This window comes from Quercus lobata, chromosome 3, assembly GCF_001633185.2.
Source record: "Quercus lobata isolate SW786 chromosome 3, ValleyOak3.0 Primary Assembly, whole genome shotgun sequence".
In the NCBI taxonomy this organism is placed as follows: Eukaryota; Viridiplantae; Streptophyta; class Magnoliopsida; order Fagales; family Fagaceae; genus Quercus; species Quercus lobata.
In genome coordinates, this window is record NC_044906.1 from 56,644,548 (window position 1) to 56,670,070 (window position 25,523).

Genomic DNA, 25,523 nt, shown 5'->3' on the forward strand with positions numbered 1-25,523 from the left:
ATTTATCTACGCCTTGATGATCAATTCAGTTGCTGCCATTGAAGCTTAAAGAAAACACAAGCGGGTGTGCTTGTAGCTGGTGGTGAATCCAAGAAAGAAGGAGTCCATGGATTCGGAGCTTGCACGTGGTCGTGTCAGTAAGTTCTACTAGTTGGTAGCAATAAGAAGTCGAGCGTGGGGGCTTGTAAGTCTTATTGTATGAACTTCGATTCTTTCAAGATAGTGGATTCAAGTTTACCTTGAGGATAGCTAGGTCAAATCCTCCCCAGGTTTTTACCGGTTTGGTTTCCTGGGTGATCATATCTTGTGTTATTTATTTTCCGCTGCTTTGCATGATTTGATCTTTTATATTGTGATAACCTAGACTTGTTTAATTAGACTAAGTAACAACTTGACTAATTACCTAGGTTTAATCAATTGTTTAAGGGGTCTAAAAACTATCACAATCTATTGAATGAAATAAGTATATGCCAAGCCTTCGTAATAGTAAGATGGTAATACAAGTCTTACGATTTGGGTTCAAATTTCTGCCGTTTATAGGAAGGATAAATGTGAAGAAAAAAAAAAAAAGATCAATGATCCCCACAAAGAAGACACGGATGCTATTAACTGGCCACACACCATTTATTTCAATATACATGTTTTGCAGCATACATATTACATGGAAGGAGATAGAGATATAAGAGGAGAGTATCTATTCTAATATTCCAAACATACCATAAAAGTTAAAACACTTTGGGGGACACTGTTTAAAACACTTTGATTGGCACAAGATTAAGAGATGTTTTTTTTTTATTGGTAGTGAGGCAATAAAGACCAACTGACTCTTCCATGTTGATATCTTCCTCTTTCATCCTATCAGGTAATTTCCAATCGAAGAAGTATAAAAGATTTGCTAGTGCAAGCTCAATTGTTGTTGTTGTTGCCATATACATTCCAGGACAACCTCTTCGACCAGCTCCAAATGGCAATAACTCAAAATTCTGTCCTTTATAATCAGTGGAGCTCTTGATGAACCTTTCTAGGATAAATTCTTCTGGGTTGTTCCAATATTTAGGGTCTCGTCCTATACCCCAAGCATTAACTTGGAGTAGCATTTTCGGGTAAATGTCATAACCATTGATCTTAAAGTGTGACATGGTTTCTCTGGGAATAAGCAGTGGAACTAGAGGGTGCAATCTAAGAGTTTCTTTGATGATCATCTTGAGGTAAAGAAGGTGGTTAGTGTCACTTTCAATGACTTCCCTTTGTTTCCAACGAAATTTCTAATTTCATCTTGTACTTTCTTCATCAATCTTGGGTTCTTTGCAAGCTCTGCCATTGCCCATATCATTGTAATTGCTCCAGTGTCGACTCCATCTAAAAATATATTCTGAAAAATAAATATAACAAGTAGAAGAGACTTAAAACTAGAAGAGAAACTTAAAAGGTATGTGTAATATTGAGTGAGATGGAGAGAAAATTATTGTGTACTTCGGGAGTATACTCCCTTCTTCTTACATAGGGGTAGGCCCCTTGATGGGTATGACCCATCGCTATGTGAGAGAGATGAAGCACTCCCAGCAAGGTTGTCAAAATCGGGATCCTACGTAGGATCGTGGGAGGTAGGTAGGATCGTAAATCGTAGGATCGGATCGTGGATCGTAAGATCCTACCTATTTTCAGATTTTAAGTAAAAAACCTATTGACAGTGACTTTGTATGTTATATAATCACTTAAAATATAAATCCATCCATTAAAAAAAAATTGCATCATAAAATGTAATTTGCACGCTCTACATCGTTCCTATGTCATTCTAACGAAACAAAATATATTTAACTTTTGACATAATGTATCTAAAAAGTTCAGTACATGTTTAATTAGCAACTAAGTACCAAAATATTATCTACACATATGGAAAATGTTTTCCAAATTCTAAGTTCCAAATCCAAAATAAGTTAGGCTAGTTAACATATAAAAACTAGTTAACTACAAATTTACAATATGTAATCCAAAAGAGAATTCTCAATCTAAGGTAAACTAGCTAATTACAAATATGAAATCCAAAAAAGAATTCTCATTCTAAGGTTCTTCTAATCTAATCACTATCATTGTCATATCCCATTTCATCATCTAAATATTTTAGGTTTTGTTTTTGAAAACGTTAAACTTAAGTACTATAGGTTTTTTTGAGATTTTATGTTGACATAGGGGTAAATTTGAGACTTCAATTCATTCTTGGGCTTGTGAGTTTAGGTGGATTATCTTACCCAAATGAATCCCACTTAAAAAATAAAAATAAAAATAAAAAATCAAGCCAAATGGTAGGATCGGTAAGATCGGTAGGATCCCATACGATCCTACGATCCTATGCGATCCTACACGATCCTACATACGATCCTATCATTTTTGCGATCCTGCTACGATTTTAAACTTTTTAGTGAGGTGGGATCGTAAAATCGTGCGATTTTACGATCCGGATCGCGATTTTGACAACCATGACTCCTAGTGTACAATAACACCTAGAGATGGAGAGAGAGGTTAGGGAAAATGCAGTTAGAATTTAGAATCCATATATATTATGTGAAAAATGCTAAAGCCACAATTTTTTTATTTATTTTATAAACTGTTGATGTGATAGGTAATTATTGGTAAGTAAAAAGATGACGTTAGTAAGTGCAAATGACAAAAAATAATAATTTGCTATATCAGCAGTTTGTAAAAATATTATAAAATAATTTCTTTCATTTTTTTCCCCTCTCCACTAAATAGAAAAAAAATGGAATCAATAACTATAGGGGCAAAAGATTGGCAGCTTACCATGAGGACCGCCATGATGTCATCTTTTGTGAACTGAGCAGCCCCGAACTCACTTTGCTCCCTTTCTACTCTCAGTAGCACATCGATAATGTCTTCATGCTTTTGTTTTGTCCTTTCAGGATTAAGATGAAGATGAATGACATGTTGGAAAAAATTATCCAACTCATGGAAAATCCTTTCAAGCCTTTGAAATCTACCAGAGAACCTGTCTACAATCCATCCCAGGAAGGGAAAGTATTCAGATGCATTGAAGCTTCCCAACATGGCCTCAACCTCATGGAATAGTTCTTGAAAGCTTTCATTGTCTAAATCACTTTCGCGGAAACTCCTACCTAAACCAATCCTAAAAGTTACACTTGCAGTGAGGCTAAACAGCTTCTCAAAAAGATCAACAGGGGTTGAAGAAGATGAAGAGTGAGACAAATAGCTAAAATTATGGCTCCACCAAAAGTTATTTTATCTATGAGCCAAATAGCTAAAATTATGATTCCACCAAAAGTTACTTTATCTATTTTAACTTCTCACTTTACAAAACACCCAATATCAATGGTTTTATTTTAGCTTTCAATACAATAAAATAACAAAAACAATACATTAAAATAATATGTCCACTATAATAAAATAATATATCTAGTACAATAAACAACAATCACAACCACCACCGGTCAACCACCACTTCACACAGTCCACCACCACAACCACCAAAATCAACCCAAAAATACCCAAGAAAATCAACCCACAACCATAAAAATAAAACCCACGGCAAACCACACTCACAGCATGACCCAAAACCAATGACCCACCACATCCACGGCATGACCATGACACCGATGACCCACCACACAAACCCCATGGCATGACCCACGAAACCACGAAACCGATGACCTACCATGGCAAGACCCACGAACACCACGGCACAAACTCACACCCACGGCACAAACTCACACCCTCGGCATGACCCGAAACCGATGACTCACCATACCCATGGCATGACCACGACATTGATGACCCACCACACCCACACCCACACGGCAAAAGAAGAGACCCTCACACAGCAGAGAAAAAATTGAGAAGAAAGTGACAGTTTTTAGACCCCTTAAACAATTGATTAAACTTAGGTAATTAGCCAAGTTGTTACTTAGTCCAATTAAACAAGTCTAGGTTATCACAATAATAAAGATCAAATCATGCAAAGCAGCGGAAAATAAATAACACACGATATGATCACCCAGGAAATCAAACCGGTAAAAACCTGGGGAGGATTTGACCTAGCTATCCTCAAGGTAAACTTGAATCCACTATCAGAAAGAATCAAAGTTCATACAAAAGGACTTACAAGCACCCCCGCTTGACTTCCTAATGCTACCAACCAGTAGAACTTACTGACACGACCACGTGCAAACTCCGAATCCACGGATTCCTTCTTTCTTGGATTCCCACCAGCTACAAGCACCCCCGCTTGTGTATTCTTTAAACTTTAATGGCAACAACTATTTTGATCATCAAGGTGTAGAGAATATCTCCTCCTTGAAAACCCTAAGTTTGTGTAAAGGAAAGCTCCTCTAGATCTCATAAGAGATTTACACAAACCCGCAATATGAGCAACACTAAAAAGTGGCTAGGGTTTGCCTTTTATACTTAGGACAAATAAGAAACCCTAAAAACGTTTTAAAACAACTAGGGCTGAGTTGGAAAATTCTGCAGAAAAGTAATCTGCCCGAGCTTCGATCGGTCGAGCCTAAGCTTCGATCGATCGAGCCAGGCCGAAAGCCATATTGCTTTCTGCTTTACACTCGATTCCAACTTTACATTGACATACAACTTTGAGCTAGCTTTAAACACTTCTAAACACATTGTTTTGATCATGGTTTGCCAACAATACAAATTAGAGTTCTAAATACATAAAGTCCTACACTTTAGAACCTAACAGAAAGAGAGAAAAAAATTGAGAAGAAAAAGAAAAGAATTTAAGTGAAAAATTTGAGAAGAAAGAGAGAAAATTTTGAGAAAAGAAAATAGCAAGAAAATGAGAGAGTATGAGAGAGACAGACCAACATAAATGAAAGAAAAGGAAGAGAAAAAACAAGGATAAAAGAAAGAAAAGAAATTAGTAAAATAATCAAAAGTAGTGTGAACGCTGGAATAAAAAAGTGTTTTTCTTTTTACCTTTGAGCTATAGTGCACAACCATCTTTAGCTGTGCACTGTAGCAGAGAAGCTAAAATTTTTGGTTATAATTTCACCAATGGAGCCTCACTTTTACATTTGGTGGTGCTAAAAATAACAATATAGCTTTTTTGCACCACCAATACTAATGCTCTAAGAGGCTTATTGCTATCGGGACCAGGGACCTCAAGTATGAGTGATAACAAAGTGGGGTTGTCTATAGAAACTCCAAAAAAAAAAAAAAAAAAAAAAAATCATTCTACTTTGTTTTAGACTTTACTCATATCTAATTTTAAAGACATTCCTACTCTACCCTTTCCTTTGTTTTTCATATGGTGCATGTTCTCAAAAGCCAACATAAGCCACTAAAATATTGTTAGTAATTAGCCATATTGGAACAAAAGCACTTTAGAATTCATAAATAATGTGGGGTAGAATGTATTTGAGTCGGTTTGCAAGCTCCTTCGACAATATTGCGTAAATAACATTACATAGATTGATGGGGCGGTATTCAGTTATACACTCAGGCTTCTTTGTTTTAGGGAAGAAACCAATGTGAATGTAGTCGATAAATGGTAAACATGGCCTTTGTTTAGTGCGTGAAGTACAACATTTATTATGTCTTGTCCTACAAATATGCCATTAATTTTTATAGGGAAAAGCAGGCATACCGTCAGGCCTGGTAATTTGGTAAGATGTATTTGTTGTAAGGCTTGGTGTACCTCCTCAGCTCAGAAATCATGTAGGAGTCTTTCATTCATATCTTTAGTAACACACTTTTTGACAAACACCGATAATGTTTGTTAGGTTCTAAGTACTTAGAAATTAATGTATTAGAATTCTAATTTGTATTGTTGGCAAACCATGATCAAAACAGGTTTTTAGTCTTGTTTAGACTTGCTCAAAGTGTATGCGTTTTATGTAAAGTTGGAATCGAGTTGCTACAGAAGTTATAGTATGATTTTGCCTGGCTTGATCGATCGAGAATTAGACTCGACTAATTGAAATTCAGGCAGAATGTTTTTCTGCAGATTTTTCCAACTCAGCCCTAAGCCCATATGACGTGTAGGGTTTTATGTTTTGCCCTAAGTATAAAAGGGAAAATCCTAGCCACGTTTTAGGTTTCTCTTGTGAGATCGGAGAGGTGGTTGCCTTCACACATGCTTAGGATTATCAAGAAGGAGATTTCTTTGAGAGCTTGATGATCATTCAGTTGTTGCAATAAAAACTAAAAGATACACAAGCAGAAGTGCTTATACTTGCTGGAGAATCCAAGAAAGAAGGAGTCTGTGGTCTCGGAGCTGTCACGTGGTCGTGTCAGTAAGTTTTCTACTAGTGGATAGCAATAGGATGCTAGTAGTCTAAGTCGCTATTGTAAAACTTCAATTCTTTCATAGTGGATTCAAGTTTACTTTGAAGATAGCTAGGTTAAATCCTCCCAAGGTTTTTACTGGTGTGGTTTCTTGGGTCATCATATCTTTGTGTTCTTTATATTCCGCACTTTACACTGATATGATTATATGATTGTGTGTTAACCTAGATCTGAAATTTGGACTAAGTAATCACTTGGCTAATTAACTAGGTTAATCCAATTGTGTTTTAAGGGGTCTAAAAACAAACAATGTTGTCCATATTGATAGGTTTCGAACTAGTGTAGATGTTTGAAAAATACCCTTCAATTATATTTTTGACAACCTCGATCATCATCCTCTTGCCATTGCCCTATCTCTATCCATTAGCCCCCAAATGGTATTTTTCTTCTTCCATTGGCTAGCCTTATGATGAAAAAATTTCGTGTTCCTATCTTTTTCTTTGAGCCATTGTATCCTTGACCTTTGTTTCCAATGAATTTCTTCTCACTTTAAAGCACATTAATTTCCTGCAAATACACAGATTTGCTTAAGTAACTTAGGACTAGAATGTCCCCACCATTGTACCATTGATTTTTCTTTCAAACTGTAAAGTTGTGATTTACAACTATTTTGTGTTGGCTTTTATTCCGTGCCAAATTTGATTGTAATTTTGTTCAATCTTATTTACCCTGTATTTTATGTGGGGTTTCTTTGTAAGGGTTGTGTGTGAGAAAGTGTGTGAAGACTCAAGGCAAAGTGCAGAGTAAAGAAGTTTTCGCGGGTAGCTCGTGAGAAGCCTTCTCGCGAAGTAAAGCATCTGCTCAACACATTACTGGAATGCGAAGAGTCATGATAAATGGTGACAGCTGGTTTTCGCGAGTGTCTCGCAGGTAAGGCCTTCTCGCTAGATACCTGTGAAACATTCTGTTTTGTCAATTTGTCATATCTGATACACCAGGTTCCTACTCACACTATATATACCCACATACTAAGAGGAGTGCTTTTTCAGAGAGAAGACCCTAGCCACTATTCTTGAGAGTTAGAGATTGTTATACCCACAATTCTCTACACAATCCATTGTGGTTTTCCTCAACTCCTACCTCTCAATTTCTAAATCCTTGAGAGGTCACTTACCACACCCATTCTGAGTGTCAAGTGAGGTTTTGGTGCTGTTGGGAAGCATTGGAAGAAGCCAATCTTTGGTGGATGCAATCGGGCGTATTGCGGGATCCGGAAAGCTAAACAAGATATGGTTCCGAGAAGTCTTGTTGGAGTAGGAGCTTGGAGGGCTAAGGTGCATTGGATAGATTAGGCTTGGAGGGTCTTTTGCTATTCGTGTATCCCAACTGATTGTCTAGTGGATCAATTTACCGCTTAAAGGGCGGTAGAGAGGTTTTACGCCGAGTGCTTCGGTTTCCTCTTCGATAACACATCAACATGTTATCTTGTATTTGCATTCTTCTTCCCTACTCTTTTAGCTTTCATATTACTGTTGTGTTTTGATGAATATGGCTTAGAGTAGTTTTATTGTCTGTTTGCTCACATTTACTCTATTCCACCCTTAGTTTAAGTTTGAGTAAAATCAACCAAGCCGTATCTTTTTATTTGGGGGTCTAAAAAGCTCTTGTGTTTTAACACATAATTGAGATTTCACAAATGTTTCTTTTCATCACCATATATTGCACTATTTCTTTCCACAAGTGAACACACTCATGATTGTAGCTTTTTAGTAATCCGTTGTGAATGTTCAAATAGTGTGTAAAACACCTTGAATGTTTAGAACCCCAAATTACAAATTACCAATTCAAGCTTATTATCAAACAATGTATGTGCGGAATATGAACATAAGCTTAAAACAAAATTGATAAAACAATCTAAACCAAATAAAATCACAACCACAGCAGAAATTAAATGGCAAAGATTAAGGGAAGAGAGATGTAAGGTTGAATTTAATCAACCATGTGTTGGCTTTATTCCATGACAAATTTGCTTGTAATACAGCACTTAGAAACCTTGTATTTAGGTGGGAATCATGTAAGGGTAGTGTGTGAGAGAGTGTGAAGAAATGCTCAAGACAGTGCAGTGAAGCAGAGACTCGCGGCTAGGACTCGCGGGTGGCTCGCGGCTTGCAAGCCGCCAAAAGTTGCTCACGTGCAGAGCATGCAGGGGAGCTGAACAGTCATGCCACCTGGAGCATTACACGACAAAAATCCAGACTGGCCATTAAGTTAGCTCGTGGCTTGAACTCGCGACTCAGTCAAGTCGCGAGGTCAAGTCGCCAGCCAGCCCTGTTTTTGGAAAAATTGACTCTTCGCATTCCATTCTCATACCAATATAAATACCCCTCATTCCCACAAGATATGTGTGGCTATTCAGAAAGAAAAACCCTAAGAGAGGTTTCTTCAAAACACCCACCCAATTAGAGAGAGCTACTCATTTTTAGAGAGAAACCTTTGTAGTCTCTTCTCATTCCCTCTCTCATTATCATACCTATTGAGAGGAGAATTCTATCCAAACACTACCCACACCAAATTAGAGTATTGAGTGTTTTTGGAGTTTTGGGAAGCATTGGAATATGCCAAGGATGGCGGATGCTACGGTCTAGTAGCGGAATTCGGTAAGCTAGAAAAGAAAAAAGGTTCGGCGCAATCTCATTGGAGCAAGAAGCTTGGAGGGCTTAGGTACATCGGGTAGATTAGGCTTGGAGGGTCTATTGCTGTTCATGTATCCCAACTACATTTTCTAGTGGATTATTGACCGCTTGGAGGGCGGCGGAGAGGTTTTACGCCGAGGGCTTCGGTTTCCTCTTCGATAACACATCGTGTGTTGTCCTTGTGTTTGCATCTCTCTTCCCTTTATCTTTGCCTTTTATTTTCTGCTGTGGATGTGATTTATAATTGGCTTAGATTGATTTCCAATTCTGTTTATAGCTTATGTTCATTTTCCGCACTCTAGTTGTTTGTCATAAAGCTTGAATTGGTTATTTTGTATTTGGAGGTCTAAACGTTCAAGGGTGTTTATACACATTTTTGAACTTTCAATTGGTATCAGAGCGGGTACACTTGTTGTGGTTTAAATACCTAAGTGTGATCCTTGACCCCTTGTGTTTATTTGCCATGGATTGTGCTTTGTATGACTCTTTGCATGATTTGGTTGGTGATGAATGTAACATGCCACGTGTTTGTGAAAATACCTCTATGAGTGTTAATCCTCATAAGTGTGATGACATGTTATTTGAATCTATGGGTGTTGTTGACAAACTCTTGAAGAAAAATGCTAAGAAGTTTCAAAAGAATTTGAGTAAGTTATTTTGTGAAAAGGATGATTTGATTGCTAAGCTCAATGAATCCAACAAATTGATTGAGAAATATAAAAAACTTGCTGAAATTTCTCTTGAAAAACTGAAAGAGTTTGAATGTTTGAATATGGACTTGGATGCTAAACTTGTTTTGTCTAACAAACTTGTTGATGAGTTAAAATGTGAAAATGAATCTCTTAAGATGCATGCCAAGTGTTTGATTGCTGAACCTATTGCTAAAAAGGATGATAATATTTGTTGCAATCATGTTGTGGTACCCGATTTTGTGCCTAGTGTGTGTTCTACCTTAAAGGACAAATCGGTGTACATTCCTCCACATAAAAGAAATCAAAAGGTGGAGAGAAAGGCTGTTAAGTCAAAGCCTTCGTTTAGGTCTCAACCTAAAGTTTTGATTGGATCTAAGTTTGTTCCAACTTGCCACCACTGCGGTGTGATTGGTCATATAAGATCTCAATGTCATAAGTTGAAGAGGGAACAAAACCATGTTACTAGATCCCTTCCCAAAAAGCCTAGTGGACCTAAACACATTGTTTGTCACCATTGTGGTGCCTTTGGTCATCTAAGACCTCAATGCTCTAAGTTTCATGCTTTTAAAAGAATTAAAAGAAAAGAAAAACTTGAGCTTTTTGGAAGTTGTGCTAAAAAGAATAAACCGGTTTTGAGTGAAAATAGCATGTTGTTAAAGAAAATGTTTAATGCTCTTAACTCCTTGACTATGTGCATCTCCGGTTCTCATTCTTCCAATCCTCGTCTCGCTTCTCTTGAGACACTCATTCCAAACAATCGTTCCGTTTGGATGAGGAAGGGTTCATATGGTTGAGCTTGTACTCTTGTTGGTCCTTGATCTAATTCTTTCGATCTTTGTAGGACCCTTCTTGCATTAAATATCATATCATCATGCATTTTGTGCATCTTACATTTATTTGTATGCATTGTTTTGTTCTTGATCTTACTTTTATGTTTCTGTTTTGTGTGAGTAAAAAATCCAAAACCACATAAAAAGTGAAAAATTCAAAAAGTTTGATCGTATATGTTTGAGCACATATCACATGTGAGTTTGGCCTTGTACCTTTGTACAAATGGCTTTGTGCATTTACGAGCTTAGCTTGTTATTTTTGCACTTATATTTTTGTGGGAAAAATCTTGACATCTTTGTGTGATTGTTGTAAATCGATCTTCAAGCTTGTCATGAATGATTAGTCAATAGTCATGTTGGTTTTGATACATGCGTAGACTTGTGCTTATATCTCTTCCCACTCTTTTATTTTTATTGCTTAAAGAGCTCAATAAATGTAAATTTCAAAATGAAAAGAGATAATGAGCTGCAAAAGCCGTCGCATATACTAGTATTCGACTAGGAAAAAGGGAAAGCGACTTATATGAAAATGTATGATGCCTAAAAAGCCAAAGGCTTGTTCATCAAATTGAAATATCACAAATTTCAGGCATCAATTTCAAAATGAGATGTTTTGATTCAAAATGATCAAATGTTATGAATTGTAAAGAAGCCAAATGAAAAACTTCAATCTTATGTAATCATTTTCTTGTGGGAGGTCATATATGTTCATTTCTATAATTGAGATAGACCACTTGACTTAGTACTAGTTGTGTATGACTTGATTGAATTGATCATTGAAGCTTCACTCTAGACTAAGGACTATTCCACATTTGATACACACACACAACACACATGCCTAATGTTCAATGAATGTCTTATTCATTTGTTAGATTGTACTTGTCTAAATGTGATGTGTGTGTGCTCAATCTTATATGGATTAATCCAAAAAGATTTTTGATCATTTTATATGTTTTTGGAAGTGATTTTTATCACTTTTTGTGTTTATGTTTAGTGCTTACTTTGTTTTTCAATGTTTAAACATGTTTTGAATTGAAAAACAGGTGTCAGAGTTTCTCGCGGCTCAGCTGGCGACTCTCCAGTCGCGAAACCCCAGTCGCGAGTTCATCCAGAAGCTTTTGGTGGCTCACTTGCGGCTTGCTCGTGACTCGCGAAAATTTTCGCTACTGAAACTCGCGGCTGAAACTCGCGGCTCGCGGCTTGCTCGCGACTGAACCTCGCGACTCGCCCAGTCGCGAATCGCCTAGAAACGGCTTTTTAATGGGCTTTTTGTGGGAAACTTGTTTTAAACCTCTCCCATCCTCTCTAAAACCCCTCTTTCAATATTTTTACATCAAAACCCAACCAATTTGAATGGTTTTTCATTCCATTAACATTTCTAAGGTAATTATAAATTCTTTTCATTATTTTTGATCCTTGGATTATGTTTTGGAGAGTTTTGTGCTCTTGGTTGGGATTTTTATCATTGGGGTTGGGAAAACTTAATTTTTGTCAAATTTCTTTATGGGATTGGTTTCTTTTGTTGATATGCATTGGATGTTGGCCCCTTGTGGCAGAAAGAACATGTATTAAGGGTGGATTTCATGATGTTCATGCATTGTTTCACATTATTGTTCATAGTGTGCATGCTAAGTGTTTGATAAAATGCCTCTTAGACATTTTCTCGCTTGTTTGGACTCCGATGAGTACCAAACTTTGGGGTTTTTCATGTTTCCTCATTAGGAACATGTTTGGTTCATTAGTTGTGTATTTTGCACACTTTGCCCCACATGTGCATTTTTCATGCATTGGTCATGCATTGCACTTAGCCACCTCTTGCACACACCTTTGCTACCCTTGTCATGCATTGGTCTTTACTTTATTTCTTCATCCTAGCATGTCATGGTTACCTTATGCTTTGTAGCATGTTACTTTGTCTTAGGTTTGAGTTTCATTTTCTCATTCATCTTACACCCCTCATGCATCATTATCATTGTTTGTTCATTCATCTCTTGCCCTCTTTTCTCCTTGACCCTTTTGTCTATTCCTGACAAAAAGGGGGAGAGTATACTCTAGAGAGTATACCGGAGTGTTTTGTCATTTCTATATGACTCTTGTTATGACTCTTGTGCACATCCTTAGGGGGAGAAATTCTATTTCTCGTGCACATTTGTAGGGGGAGAGATTTTCCATTGTGGAGATGCATATACCAAGGGGGAGAAGACATTGTGTTTTGTAATCATTTCTATATGACTGTTTTGGTGTATGATCAAGTTGCTCACATGTTTCACATCATGTTTACTTGATCGCAATTTACTTGTTACATTATACTTGTCCTTTTATTACTTGCTTTACCTTGAGGGTCTAATGTGTTTTGTGCAAGTGTTTCAGGTTACAAGTATATATGTTCTAAGTGCATCACAACTTCTCATCATTTTGAAGGGAAGAAACTTTAAGCACTTTTAGTTTATATTGTTTAAGTTTTTATTCAATATAATGTGCTTTGTACCCATGTTGCTTTTGTAAGCATTTAGGGTTTGATATCATTTATCTGTAGGCTTTATGGTCTGTACCATGCTTGTATGCAGCCTTTCATACTTTGTTAAATCAGTACGTTTAACTAAATGTCATGCATTTTCTTGTTAAGTACTGTCACTCTTGTGCCCTTGTAGGATTGTTCCTAGATGCATATACCTTGTGTGTTATGCATTGGTTGAGTGTTGAACATACAAGTGTCTTGCCTTGTGCTTGTTAACTTGTATGTCCTTGTGTTCATTCCAAGTGTGAATGAGCACTGTGATCACTACCTTGTGGTGTTCACTTGGTTGATCAAACCATGGTTTGTTTCTTAAACCCCATCTTTGCCTGATCACATATTGCCTGTTTCATATGCATTTTATGATTTTCTGCTTACAATGATCATGGTGTATTGTTGTGTTTCAGGAGTATTATGTTCATATGATTCAAGTGCTTCACAACTTCTAGATTTAGGTGTGAGTGAGTTTTGCCATTGTTCCCAAACTCATGTTTAAGTCTAGAGTCTGTTTTAGGGTGTTTTGTCACGGAATAGCCAAAGGGGGAGATTGTAAGGTTGAATTTAATCAACCATGTGTTGGCTTTATTCCATGACAAATTTGCTTGTAATACAGCACTTAGAAACCTTGTATTTAGGTGGGAATCATGTAAGGGTAGTGTGTGAGAGAGTGTGAAGAAATGCTTAAGACAGTGCAGTGAAGTAGAGACTCGCGGCTAGGACTCGCGGGTGGCTCGCGGCTTGCAAGCCGCCAAAAGTTGCTCATGTGCAGAGCATGCAGGGGAGCTGAACAGTCATGCCACCTGGAGCACTACACGACAAAAATCCAGACTGGCCATTAAGTTAGCTCGCGGCTTAAACTCGCGACTCAGTCAAGTCGCGAGGTCAAGTCACCAGCCAGCCCTGTTTTTGGAAAAATTGACTCTTCGCATTCCATTTTCATACCAATATAAATACCCCTCATTCCCACAAGATATGTGTGGCTATTCAGAAAGAAAAACCCTAAGAGAGGTTTCTTCAAAACACCCACCCAATTAGAGAGAGCTACTCATTCTTAGAGAGAAACCTTTGTAGTCTCTTCTCATTCCCTCTCTCATTGTCATACCTATTGAGAGGAGAATTCTATCCAAACACTACCCACACCAATTTAGAGTGTTGAGTGTTTTTGGAGTTTTGGGAAGCATTGGAAGATGCCAAGGATGGCGGATGCTACGGTCTAGTAGCGGAATCCGGTAAGCTAGAAAAGAAAAAGGTTCGGCGCAACCTCGTTGGAGCAAGAAGCTTGGAGGGCTTAGGTACATCGGGTAGATTAGGCTTGGAGGGTCTATTGCTGTTCATGTATCCCAACTACATTTTCTAGTGGATTATTGACCGCTTGGAGGGCGGCGGAGAGGTTTTACGCCGAGGGCTTCGGTTTCCTCTTCGATAACACATCGTGTGTTGTCCTTGTGTTTGCATCTCTCTTCCCTTTATCTGTGCCTTTTATTTTCTGCTGTGGATGTGATTTATAATTGGTTTAGATTGATTTCCAATTCTGTTTATAGCTTATGTTCATTTTCCGCACTCTAGTTGTTTGTCATAAAGCTTGAATTGGTTATTTTGTATTTGGAGGTCTAAACGTTCAAGGGTGTTTATACACATTTTTGAACTTTCAAGAGATGCAAACACAAAGACAACACAACGATGTGTTATCGAAGAGGAAACCGAAGTCCTCGACGCAAAACCTCTCCGCCGCCCTCCAAGCCTAATCTACCCAGTGTACCTAAGCCCTTTAAGCTTCTTGCTCCAACGAGGTTACGCCGAACCTTTGTCTTCTCTAGCTTACCAGATCCTGCTATAGCCCATAGCAATAACCAATATCAATTGGTCCCTTCCTAACTACTTCCCAAGCACCAAATAGCCTCACAGATATGGGTATGGTCAGAAAAGGTTTTGGCTAGTATACTTCTCAAGGATGTAACAATAGAAAGGGTGAGAGTAGAGGAATTTGGAGAATCAAAGGATGAAAATTGTGGATGAGTCAATCTTGTTTTTCTCTAGGGTTTCTCTCTCAAAATTCTCTCTGGAAGCTCTTTACAATACGTGGGCATAAGGGGTATTTATATTGGTGTGTGTTTGGAATGCGAAAGGTCAGTTTTTCCCAAACAGAGTGGTTTGGCGACTTGACTAAGTCGCGTGCTAACTGCCTGGCCCGAATGGAAGTTTTGTCCTATAGTGTTCCAGCTTGCGTGACTCTCCAGCTCCTCTACATGCTTCACATGTGTGCCAGCTTTGGTGACTTGCAAGCCGCGAGCCAGTCGTGAGATCCAGTCGCGAGGCCCTGCTGAGTGCACACTCTTGAGCTTTTTCTTCACACTCTCTCACACACGACCCTTACATGATTCCCACCTAAATACAGGGTTTCTAAATGCTGAATTACAAACAAATTTGGCACGGAATAAAGCCAACAAGATAGTTGATTAAATTCAACCTTAGACGTTGCATACCTGTTTCTCCAGCTAACTGCGATGCCTCTTCAATTGTGGTTACACAATTTTCATCCCTTTCCCAAGCCCCTTTTGAACCGAAGTGGACACCTACCTCTTGTATTTTGAGAAGGTATATCTTATATCTGCTACATGTAATGAGTCTCTCATAATATGTGAACTCTACTAATGTGTGGGGCTTGTGTGTTGTGAGAAAGCTTATTGTATATGGGGGGTACAGGAAATCCCTAATCCCTAGCTAATCTCCTTCTTGGCTTTGTACTTGTCTGCCAAGTTGCATACATGTCTCAACGCTTGCAAAGTTTAAAAAAAAATTATGTAGAATTCAGTCTCTTTTTAGTTAAAATTTGAGTTTATAAACTTTATAACAAAACTCAGGTTTGAGATTGAAAAAATTATTGTTATAAGAAGCACAATAGTGCAAATACATAAAGTAGGATTTTTTTTTCCCCTCTCTGAGTTGTATTCGGCAAAGAACCTTTAAAGGTTAATATTATACTTGTAATGTAAAGTAAGAAATGTTCATAAGTGGTGGCCGCGAAGTAGGCACTACAATACAAGTAAATACTAGTAATAGTGATTTGAGTATTCGCATGAGTATTCGCATCCCCATTATGTATGGTAGTTATTAATTCCAAGTAACTTTAGGACCAAGATCCCACAAAAATATAAGGTTTTAAGGCATTTCGAAAAGCATCCAATTGACCTTGGGTTCATTCATGGCATTCTAACTTCACATGGACCATGCATGGTTGCCTGACTTTGATGCCCTAACCAAATGAGCAACTCCCAATTGTCAAATCATTAGCCTCCACCATGCATGTAGGTTGCTTTAACACGTCTTTGTTACTATACTTGTCGCCTTCGTCTTTAGTCAAAATCAATAAACTCTTCATCCTTTCTGTTTCACCATCGTAGAAAGTCGTTTGATTTCCACTTTAATGGCTTCCTTGACTTATTATAAGAACACAACCAATTTAACACTCATTTTCACAACTATTCAATGTGGTAGATAATGATTAATTACTTGTCATTTTTGTCTAGATTCACCACTTGTGGGTTCCTCTATTTTTTTTTAAACAGTATACAGGCCCAAGTAGAATCAAGGATTCTGGGCCTAGTGCTTAAGTTAAAGGGACTGGGCTTGGTTCACTGCAGCTAAGTTGGGCTAATTTCGAACCAAGCTGTGCATAAAACATGGGTCCTACAATACATACATACTAACACATAGAAGATACATACGTATTGCATAGTAAGGAACAGTAAAGAATGACATAAGTAAAGGAAAAAATAGAGTAAAACGTTAAGGATCCTTAAGATAATAAGAAATGCTTTATTATTTTCTTAAGTTTTTGATACATTATGTTCTCATTGCACTAGGATATGTTACAAGGTCCAAATAAGTTCAAAAATCACAAACTTGGATAGCTCTTTAGGCTTCCAAGACTAGTGAAGTTTAAATCCCATTGAATCTCAACTATCTTGTTGGCTTTATTCCATGCCAAATTTGCTTGTATTTTAGCAATTAGTAACCCTGTATTTAGGTGGAAGTTATGTAAGGATAGTGTGTGAGAGAGTGTGAAGAAATGCTCAAGATTGTGCAAAGAAGCAGGGACTTGCGACTGGATCTTGCGGGTGGCTCGCGGCTTGCAAGCCGCCAGAAGTTGCACACGTGCCAAGCATGCCAGAAGTTGAAGCGTCATGCCAGCTGTTGCACTACAAGACAAAAGTCCCAGGTTGGCCAGGCCGTTAGCTCGCGACTTGAACTCACGACTCAATCCAGTCGCGAGGCCAAGTCGCCAGACCACCTTGTTTGGGAAAAACTAATTCTTCGCATTCCTTTCTCACCCCACTATATATAGACCCTTATACCCACGAAATATAGAGAGTTTCTAGAGAGAATTTTGAGAGAGAAACCCTAGAGAAAAACAAGATTGACTCATCCACAATCTTCACATAGAGACTCTTCAAATTCCTCTACTCTCTTCCTCTCCATTGTTACATCCTTGAAAGGTACATTACCAAAACCTTTTCTCACCATACCCAAATCTGTGAGAAGTTTGTTTGGTACTTTGAGAAGCAGTTAAAAAGGGACCAATTTCATATTGGTTGATGCTATAATCAAGTAGCGGAATCCGGTAAGCTAAAGAAGAAATAAGTTTGGCGTAACCTCGTTGGAGTAGGAGCTTGGGGGGCTTAGGTACACTGGGTAGATTAGGCTTGGAGGGTCTTCTGCTATTCATGTATCCCAACTACATTCTTTAGTGGATTATTTACCGCTTGGAGGGTGGCGGAGAGGTTTTACGCCGAGGGCTTCGGTTTCCTCTTCGATAACACATCGTTGTGTTGTCCTTGTGTTTGCATCTCTCTTCCCTTAATCTTTGCCATTTAATTTCTATTGTGAATGTGATTTTATTTGGTTTAGATTATTTATCAATTCTGTATTATGCTTATGTTCATATTTTGTACTTTAATTGTTTGATATTAAGCTTGAATTGGTAATTTGTAAATTGGGGGTCTAAGCGTTCATAGTGTTTTATACGCTAATTGAACTTTCAATTGGTATCAGAGCGGGTTCACTTATATTGGTTTCATTACCTGAGTGTGATCCTTGACCCCATTTTGAGATGGACCGGTCTCAATCCTTAAATGCACCTCCATATTTTGATGGTAGCAACTATGCATTTTGGAAGGTGTGGATGAGAGTTTTTTTGTGTTCTATAGATGAGGCTATTTGGGATGCTATTGAAATAGGTTGGACAAAGCCAGAGGCAGCCAAATCCACATGGGATAAGGCAACCCTCGCGGCGTCAAATGCTAATAGCAAAGCACTTAACGCAATTTTTTGTGGTGTGTCCCCAGATGAGTTCCATCGGATTTCTCATATCACCGTTGCCAAGGAAGCATGGCAGATTTTGGAGACCACTTATGAGGGTACAAAGAAAGTTAAGGACACAAAGTTACAAATGCTGACTACCCGGTTTGAGGAGCTCAGGATGAGCGAGGATGAGTCCTTTGACTCTTTCTATGGTAAGCTAAATGAAGTGGTCATCGGCAAGTTTAACTTGGGAGAGAAAACGGAGGACTCGAAAGTTGTACGAAAAATTCTTCATTCATTGCCGGAGAGCTTCAGTGCAAAGGTGATTGCAATTAAGGAGAGCAAGGACCTTGATGAAATCAAAGTCCAAGAGCTGAATGGTTCTCTCGAAACGTATGAGCTTTCATTACCAAATCAAAGAAAGAGCAAATCACTTGCTCTTAAGACAATAAATGTAAGGGTAGAAGCTCACGGTTCATCCGATGAGGATGTAGTCGAAAAGGATGTTGCCTACCTTACAAAGAATTTTCGCAAATTTCTAAAGTTCAAGAACAGTGAGAAATTTGGTAATAAAGGGAAATTCATGAGTTCTGGAAAGGAGAAGAAGGACTTCAAAAGGAGAGAAGGGAAGGAGTCCCAATCTACTCAAGGAGTCACTTGTTTTGAGCGTAATGGACATGGTCATTTCAAAAAGGAATGTCCTAATTACTTGAGATCGAAGGGCAAGGCGTATGCCATTACTCTCAGTGACTCAGATTCCTCCACCTTTGATTCGAAGGAAAGCTGTGATGAAGAAGGGAATTTCTCAGCATTCATGACTGTTGCTTATGTTGAGTCTTCGGAGGAGTTGAATTTGCTCGTGGAAGAGCTTGGGGAGCATAGTGATGAGGAATCCATGGGAATTGTAGAAGAATCAGATGCTGAAGAAGATGAAGATACAGCTGGTCTTTAAGAGAACTACAATTCACTTCTTGAGAAGTCAGGAGAATATGCAAGGGTGGCTAAGGTAGCTGTGAAAAAGATGAAGAAAGCTGAGGAGGACTATAAAGGTCTCCTAGTGAGATATAAGGAGGCTAAGTGTGAGATAGAGACACTAAATGGCGAGCTAACCGAGGCTTACACCAAGGTGAAATTCCTTGAGCTTAATGTGGTTCAAGCAAATGCCAAGGTAGAGCGAGTATCCACAAAGAAACTTGATGACGTCTTTTCCTCTCAAAAGACCTTCTTCGACAAAACCAGATTAGAATACACCGGAGAAAGTAGTTCAGCTGTGAACATCTCCAAAGAAGTGAAGTTTGTGAAGGCCAAAGAGCCGATTATAGTTGCCCCTACTATCGAGAAGGCAAATGTTGAGAAGAAGAAGAACGCGGTTGACCAGCAAGTGCTGAACAAGCCCCATAATCAATCTGTGGTTAAGTCTGAAGCCAGAGCAAAATCTCTTCCACGATCGCAAAGAGGTCTTAGAACGAACCATGTGTGTCATCACTGTGGACTTCAAGGGCACACGCGACCCAATTGTCATAAGCTAAGAGCATTGAGGAATGCAAGTGATCAAAGATCAAGAAGACAAAGAAATGACAAGAGGACTTGGGCTGTTGAGCCATCAAGAGATCGAAATGGTGATCCCAGAATGATGGATGTGATGAAGATGATTGGTGCATTCACCAACTGCTTGGAAAGTTTCACTAAAAGGTCTGAAAGTCCTAACTCTCGTACCCAATCCTATAAGGATATCACCCCAAACGCACGTGACGTGTGGGTGATAAGGGTACTCATGCATAAGCATTACAACATGTCAATGCACTAATACTTCCTATGTTGTGTGACTATGTTTGGTTGTGTGGCTGTTGGTTTGTTTATTGATTATGTGAATTGAAAATTGTTTGTTTGTTTTTGCTTTCTTTCATTTAAAATGTTTTTAAATTGTTGCCTTTGATCAATCTTTTCCTTCTTGTGTGTCAAAAATCCAAAAACCACATAAAAAGTAGAAAATCCAAAAAGTTTGATCGACATTGTTGAGTTTTGTCTCAAAATATATTTTATCTTGTACCTTTGTGCAGATGGCTTTGTGTATCTACGAGCATAGCTTGTTCCCTATGCACTCATATCATTGTGGGAGAAATCTTGAAATCTATGTGACTGTTGTAAATAGATCTTCAACCTTGTCATGAATGATTAGTGAATGGTTTTGTTGATCTTGAGACATGCATAGACTTGTGCCTATATATCTTCCCACTCTTTATTTTATTGTTTTGCTAAAAGAGCTCACCAAATGTAAATCTCCAAATGAAAAGAGGTAATGAGCTGCAGAAGCCTGTCGCACATACTAGTATTTGACTAGGAAAAAGGGAAAGCGACTAAAAATAAAATTGTATGATGCCCAAAAAGCCAAAGGTTAACTTATCAAAGTGAAATATCAAAAATTTCAGGCATCGATCTCACAATGAGATGTGTTGATTCAAAAAGATCAAATGATATGTTGAACATGGAGCCAAATGAAAAGCTTCAAAGATATTGTACTTAAGTTTATGTGGGAGGTCATATATGCATATTTCTATAATTGAGATGGGTCATATTATCTAGTGCTAGTTGTGTATGCCTTGATTGAATTGATCATTGAAGCTTCACAATAGACTAAGGACAATCTTATTTTTGATATCCACACACAACACACATGTCTATGTTCAATGAATGCCATATTCTTTTGTGTGATTGTACTTGATTAAATGTGTTTTTATATGCGCAATCTTTGTTGATCAATCACAAAAATATTTTTGAGTTTTTTAGGTGTTTTTGGAAAGTATTTTGTTTTTACAAAAATTTGTCAAAATTTCAAAAACATGTCGCCCTGTTCTGGCATCTCAATCGCGGGTAGTACCAGTCGCATGCCCCAATCGCGAGCCCATACAGAGATTTTTTGCGACTCACTGGCAACTCATTGGCGGGTAAATGCTTTAGTCGCGAAAAAGACTTAGAATTTTTTTCAAAAATCTGGGTTTTCATGCTTTTCGCGGCTCAAGTTGGTGACTTGTTCGCGGGTGGATGGTCCTATCACGAGGGGTACACAAAGATTTTCGCGGCTCAGATCGCGACTCTCTCACAAGTGGAACTTCCAGTCACGAAAAACACTTAGAAAATTTTTCAAAAGTTTTCTTTCAAGTGTTCTGGCGGCTGGACCTACTGACTTTCTGGTGACTTGACTCAGTCGCGAAAATCGCGTGTTTTGCCTAAATAGTTCAGTTTTTTTTAAACTTTTCAGTTTTCTCTCGAACATTTCTGACTGTTCATTGTCTTCCTTACCTGAAACACTCTCAAACTCACAATGTCACTTTCGAACAAACTTCCATTTTTACATCATTTCAACTCAAAATCCTCAAGAAAAAGGTATGGGTTTTCTCTTTCTCTCTACATACTTCATGTTCTGAGTCTTGTTTACTTGAATCTGTGAGTTGTTGATTTGATTTGGGATATTTGTTGTTTTGGTGATGGGTTGGATGAATGTTTGTTGTGCTTGGATTTTTGGGTAGTGTTGATTAGGCTTTTAGGACTCTACTTTTGCTTTCATGGTTGATTTTGACTGAGTGTGTCTATTGATCTGTTTGGTGTTTGAATCTCATACCCATTTTGTTATGATTTTTGGTTTTCTGTAATGCACTTTGTGTGTGTTCTTGGTTGATTCAAGATGGTTGGGCTATTTGTTTAAACTGTTTACGGTTATCATGTGTGTTGCTTCTGTCTTATGGATATTGTTTGCTCTATGTTGGTTTGAACGCTTCATACTCTTTTTGCCATATCTCATAGTCATTTGCCCCCTTTTGGTTAAGTGTGTTTTACACTGCGTGTGGGGTACTTTGGCTCTTTACAATTGATTACTGCATGTTGTAGTATATGTTTGGTATTGTCCCCTAGAGCTTTCATGTTTAAGGTGTTGTGCTCTTTGATCATTGATATCACTATGTGTTATGCATTAGTATAAGATATCTCTTTCAATGACTGTTTTTAAGCTGAATATGGTCTTAGTGTTGGCTTGATCTTCTGTTCTTCTCTATACCACTAACTTGTTACTAATGGTTGTGTTCATATATTATGCTTTGTTGTTGTGGCCTTTTCTGCTTGTTTACAGATGGCCCCATCTCCTACAAAGAAGAAGACTCCTGCTAAAAAAGCAGACAAAAGGTTGAAAATGGACCATAACCTATTTAGGTCTGTTCAACACTTTGAGAGATATAGAGATTCTTTCTTGAGGGGAACCATTATTCAGGAAAGGTTTGTAGACTTAGGAGACTTAAAGGACACCTTCATTCCAGGTTGTTTTGAGGGCAGAGGATGGGATAAATTGTTGAGTGACCTACCTGCAGTTTGTGAGCCTTTAATAAGGGAATTCTATGCAAATGCTGTGATAAGGGAGGATGAGTTGAGCTGTTGGGTTAGAAGAAAGGAATTCACTATAGATGCCCATGACATAGATGAGGTGCTAAGGCTTGAAGGTTTAGAGGACTATGACTTCACCAACTACAAGGACAGGATGCTATCTATAGGAACTGTCCAAACTCGCATTGGTGGACAAAGAGAGGGGAGATGCCTCAATACTACAGCATTTCCAGCTAACATGAGGTGCCTAACCACCATCATGATGTTCAACTTGTACCCAGTGAGGAAGCTGACTACAATCAACAATGCCAGAGGTATCTTCCTCATGGAACTCAAGGAGAAAACCTTCATTGACATCAGCTCTCATATCTTTGACACTATTGTGGATGAGACTAGAATCACCTCTAGGCCCAAGCTGATCTTTCCTAGCCTTCTTATGAGGCTTTTTAGAGCAAAAGGTGTTGAAATCCTTCAAGATATCAGCCCCATGCCTACACCTTCAGCCATCAACAAGCTAACCATCATCAGGATACAAGTCTGTCTTCCAGGTGATGAAGAGGAAGGTGACCAAGGTGAAGGTGACCCAATAGAGACTAAGACAGTGACTGCAGGACAAACTTCAACACCTAGAAGCTGAGGCAAAAGGAGCAAAGCTTCAACCTCATCAGAGGTAACTCCAGATGCATTCCAGATCATCCTGGAGAGGATTGATGGACTCAGAGAGGTCCAGAATGAGCATATTGACAGGATGACAACAATTCAGGATCAGCTCAACATACTTTCAGCCAAGTTTGACAGCATCAACACCTAGCAGTGACCCTTAGGCCATTCCGGTCAAAAAGGGGGAGAATTTTTTATTTTGAGGGGCAGCTTGCCATAAACAGTGTTTTCAGTTTATGTTTTAGTTTTACTTTATGTTTCTTATGGTATTATGTTTTATGGGTTTAATACACTATGGTTAAAGTTTTTGGTATAAAGGTTTAAAACTCATGGTTTTGTTTGGCTGTGATACTTTGGTTTATCAATATTTAAAGATGTTATTCAGTATATTTTATTTGTACCCATGTTGCTTTTGTAAGCTTTTAGGGTTTGTTTCCATGTGTTTTGTAGGCTTTTATGGTTTGTACCATGCTTATGCAGTCTGTTTGCTTTGTTGCCTAGTACTTCTAGCTAAATGTTATGCATTTCCTTTGAGTACTCTCACTCTTGTGCCCTAGTAGGATCTTGTTCTTAGATGCATATACTTTTTGTATTATGCATTAGTTGAGTGTTGGACATGCAAGTAATTTGCATTGAGCTTGTTAGCTTGTATGTCCGGATGTTCATTCCAAATGTGAATGAGTATTGTGGTCACTATTTTATAGTGATTGCTTGTATGGTCAAGCCATGATTTATTACTTTATTTCATTTTGCTTGATCGCATTGTGCTTGCCTCATATGCATTACAAGTTTTTCTACATACAATGATCATATTATGTTATTGTGTTTCAGGAGATTCTTGTTCACATGATTCAAGAGCTACATAGATTCTAAAGTTAGGTGTGAGTGAGTTTTGTTCAACTGTTTTCAACTTACATGTTAAGTCTAGAGTTTGTTTTAGGGTTTTGTCACGGAATAGCCAAAGGGGGAGATTGTAAGGTTGAAATTTTATTAACCATCTTGTTGGCTTTATTCTGTGCCAAATTTGCTTGTATTTTAGCAATTAGTAACCCTGTATTTAGGTGGGAGTCATGTAAGGGTAGTGTGTGAGAGAGTGTGAAGAAATGCTCAAGATTGTGCAAAGAAGTAGGGATTCGCGACTGGATCTCGTGGGTGGCTCGCAGCTTGCAAGCTGCCAGAAGTTGCACATGTGCCAAGCATGCCAGAAGTTGAAGTGTCATGTCAACTGTTGCACTACAGGAAAAAAGTCCCAAGTTGGCTAGGTTGTTAGCTCGCGACTTGAACTCGCGACTCAATCCAATCGCGAGGCCAAGTCGCCAGACCACCCTGTTTGGGAAAAACTGACTCTTCGCATTCCTTTCTCACCCTACTATATATAAACCCTTATACCCACGAAATATAGAGAGGTTCCAGAGAGAATTTTGAGAGAGAAACCCTAGAGAAAAACAAGATTGACTCATCTACAATCTTCACATAGAGACTCTTCAAATTCCTCTGCTCTCTTCCTCTCTATTGTTACATCCTTGAGAGGTACATTACCAAAACCTTTTCTCACCATACCCATATCTGTGAGAAGGCTGTTTGATGCTTTGGGAAGCAGTTAAGAAGGGACTAATTTCATATTGGTTGATGCTATGGTTAAGTAGCGGAATCCGGTAAGCTAAAGAAGAAATAGGTTCGGCGTAACCTCGTTGGAGTAGGAGCTTGGAGGACTTAGGTACACTAGGTAGATTAGGCTTAGAGGGTCTTTTTCTATTCATGTATCCCAACTACATTCTTTAGTGAATTATTTACCGTTTGGAGGGCGGTGGAGAGGTTTTACGCTGAGGGCTTCAGTTTCCTCTTCGATAACACATCGTTGTGTTGTTCTTGTGTTTGTATCTCTCTTCCCTTAATCTTTGCTATTTAATTTCTGTTGCGAATATAATTTTATTTGGTTTAGATTGTTTATCAATTCTGTATTAAGCTAATGTTCATATTCCGCACATTAATTGTTTGATATTAAGCTTGAATTGGTAATTTGTAAATTGGGGGTCTAAACATTCATAGTGTTTTATACATTAATTGAACTTTCAGAATCCAAGTGTATTCTGTAGTGACTATTTTAGGATCCCGGATGGTGTTTTCCCTCCTTTCTTTTTGAATTCTAAAGGAGTTTTCTAAAGGAGCTTTTTTCTCTGATTCA

General features: G+C 38.3%; 1 pseudogene; it reads right to left on the bottom strand.

The window, feature by feature from the left end:
- Nucleotides 1-749: 749 nt before the first annotated feature.
- Nucleotides 750-3,216, bottom strand: LOC115981118 (annotated as a pseudogene).
- Between the last annotated feature and the right edge of the window lie 22,307 nt (nucleotides 3,217-25,523).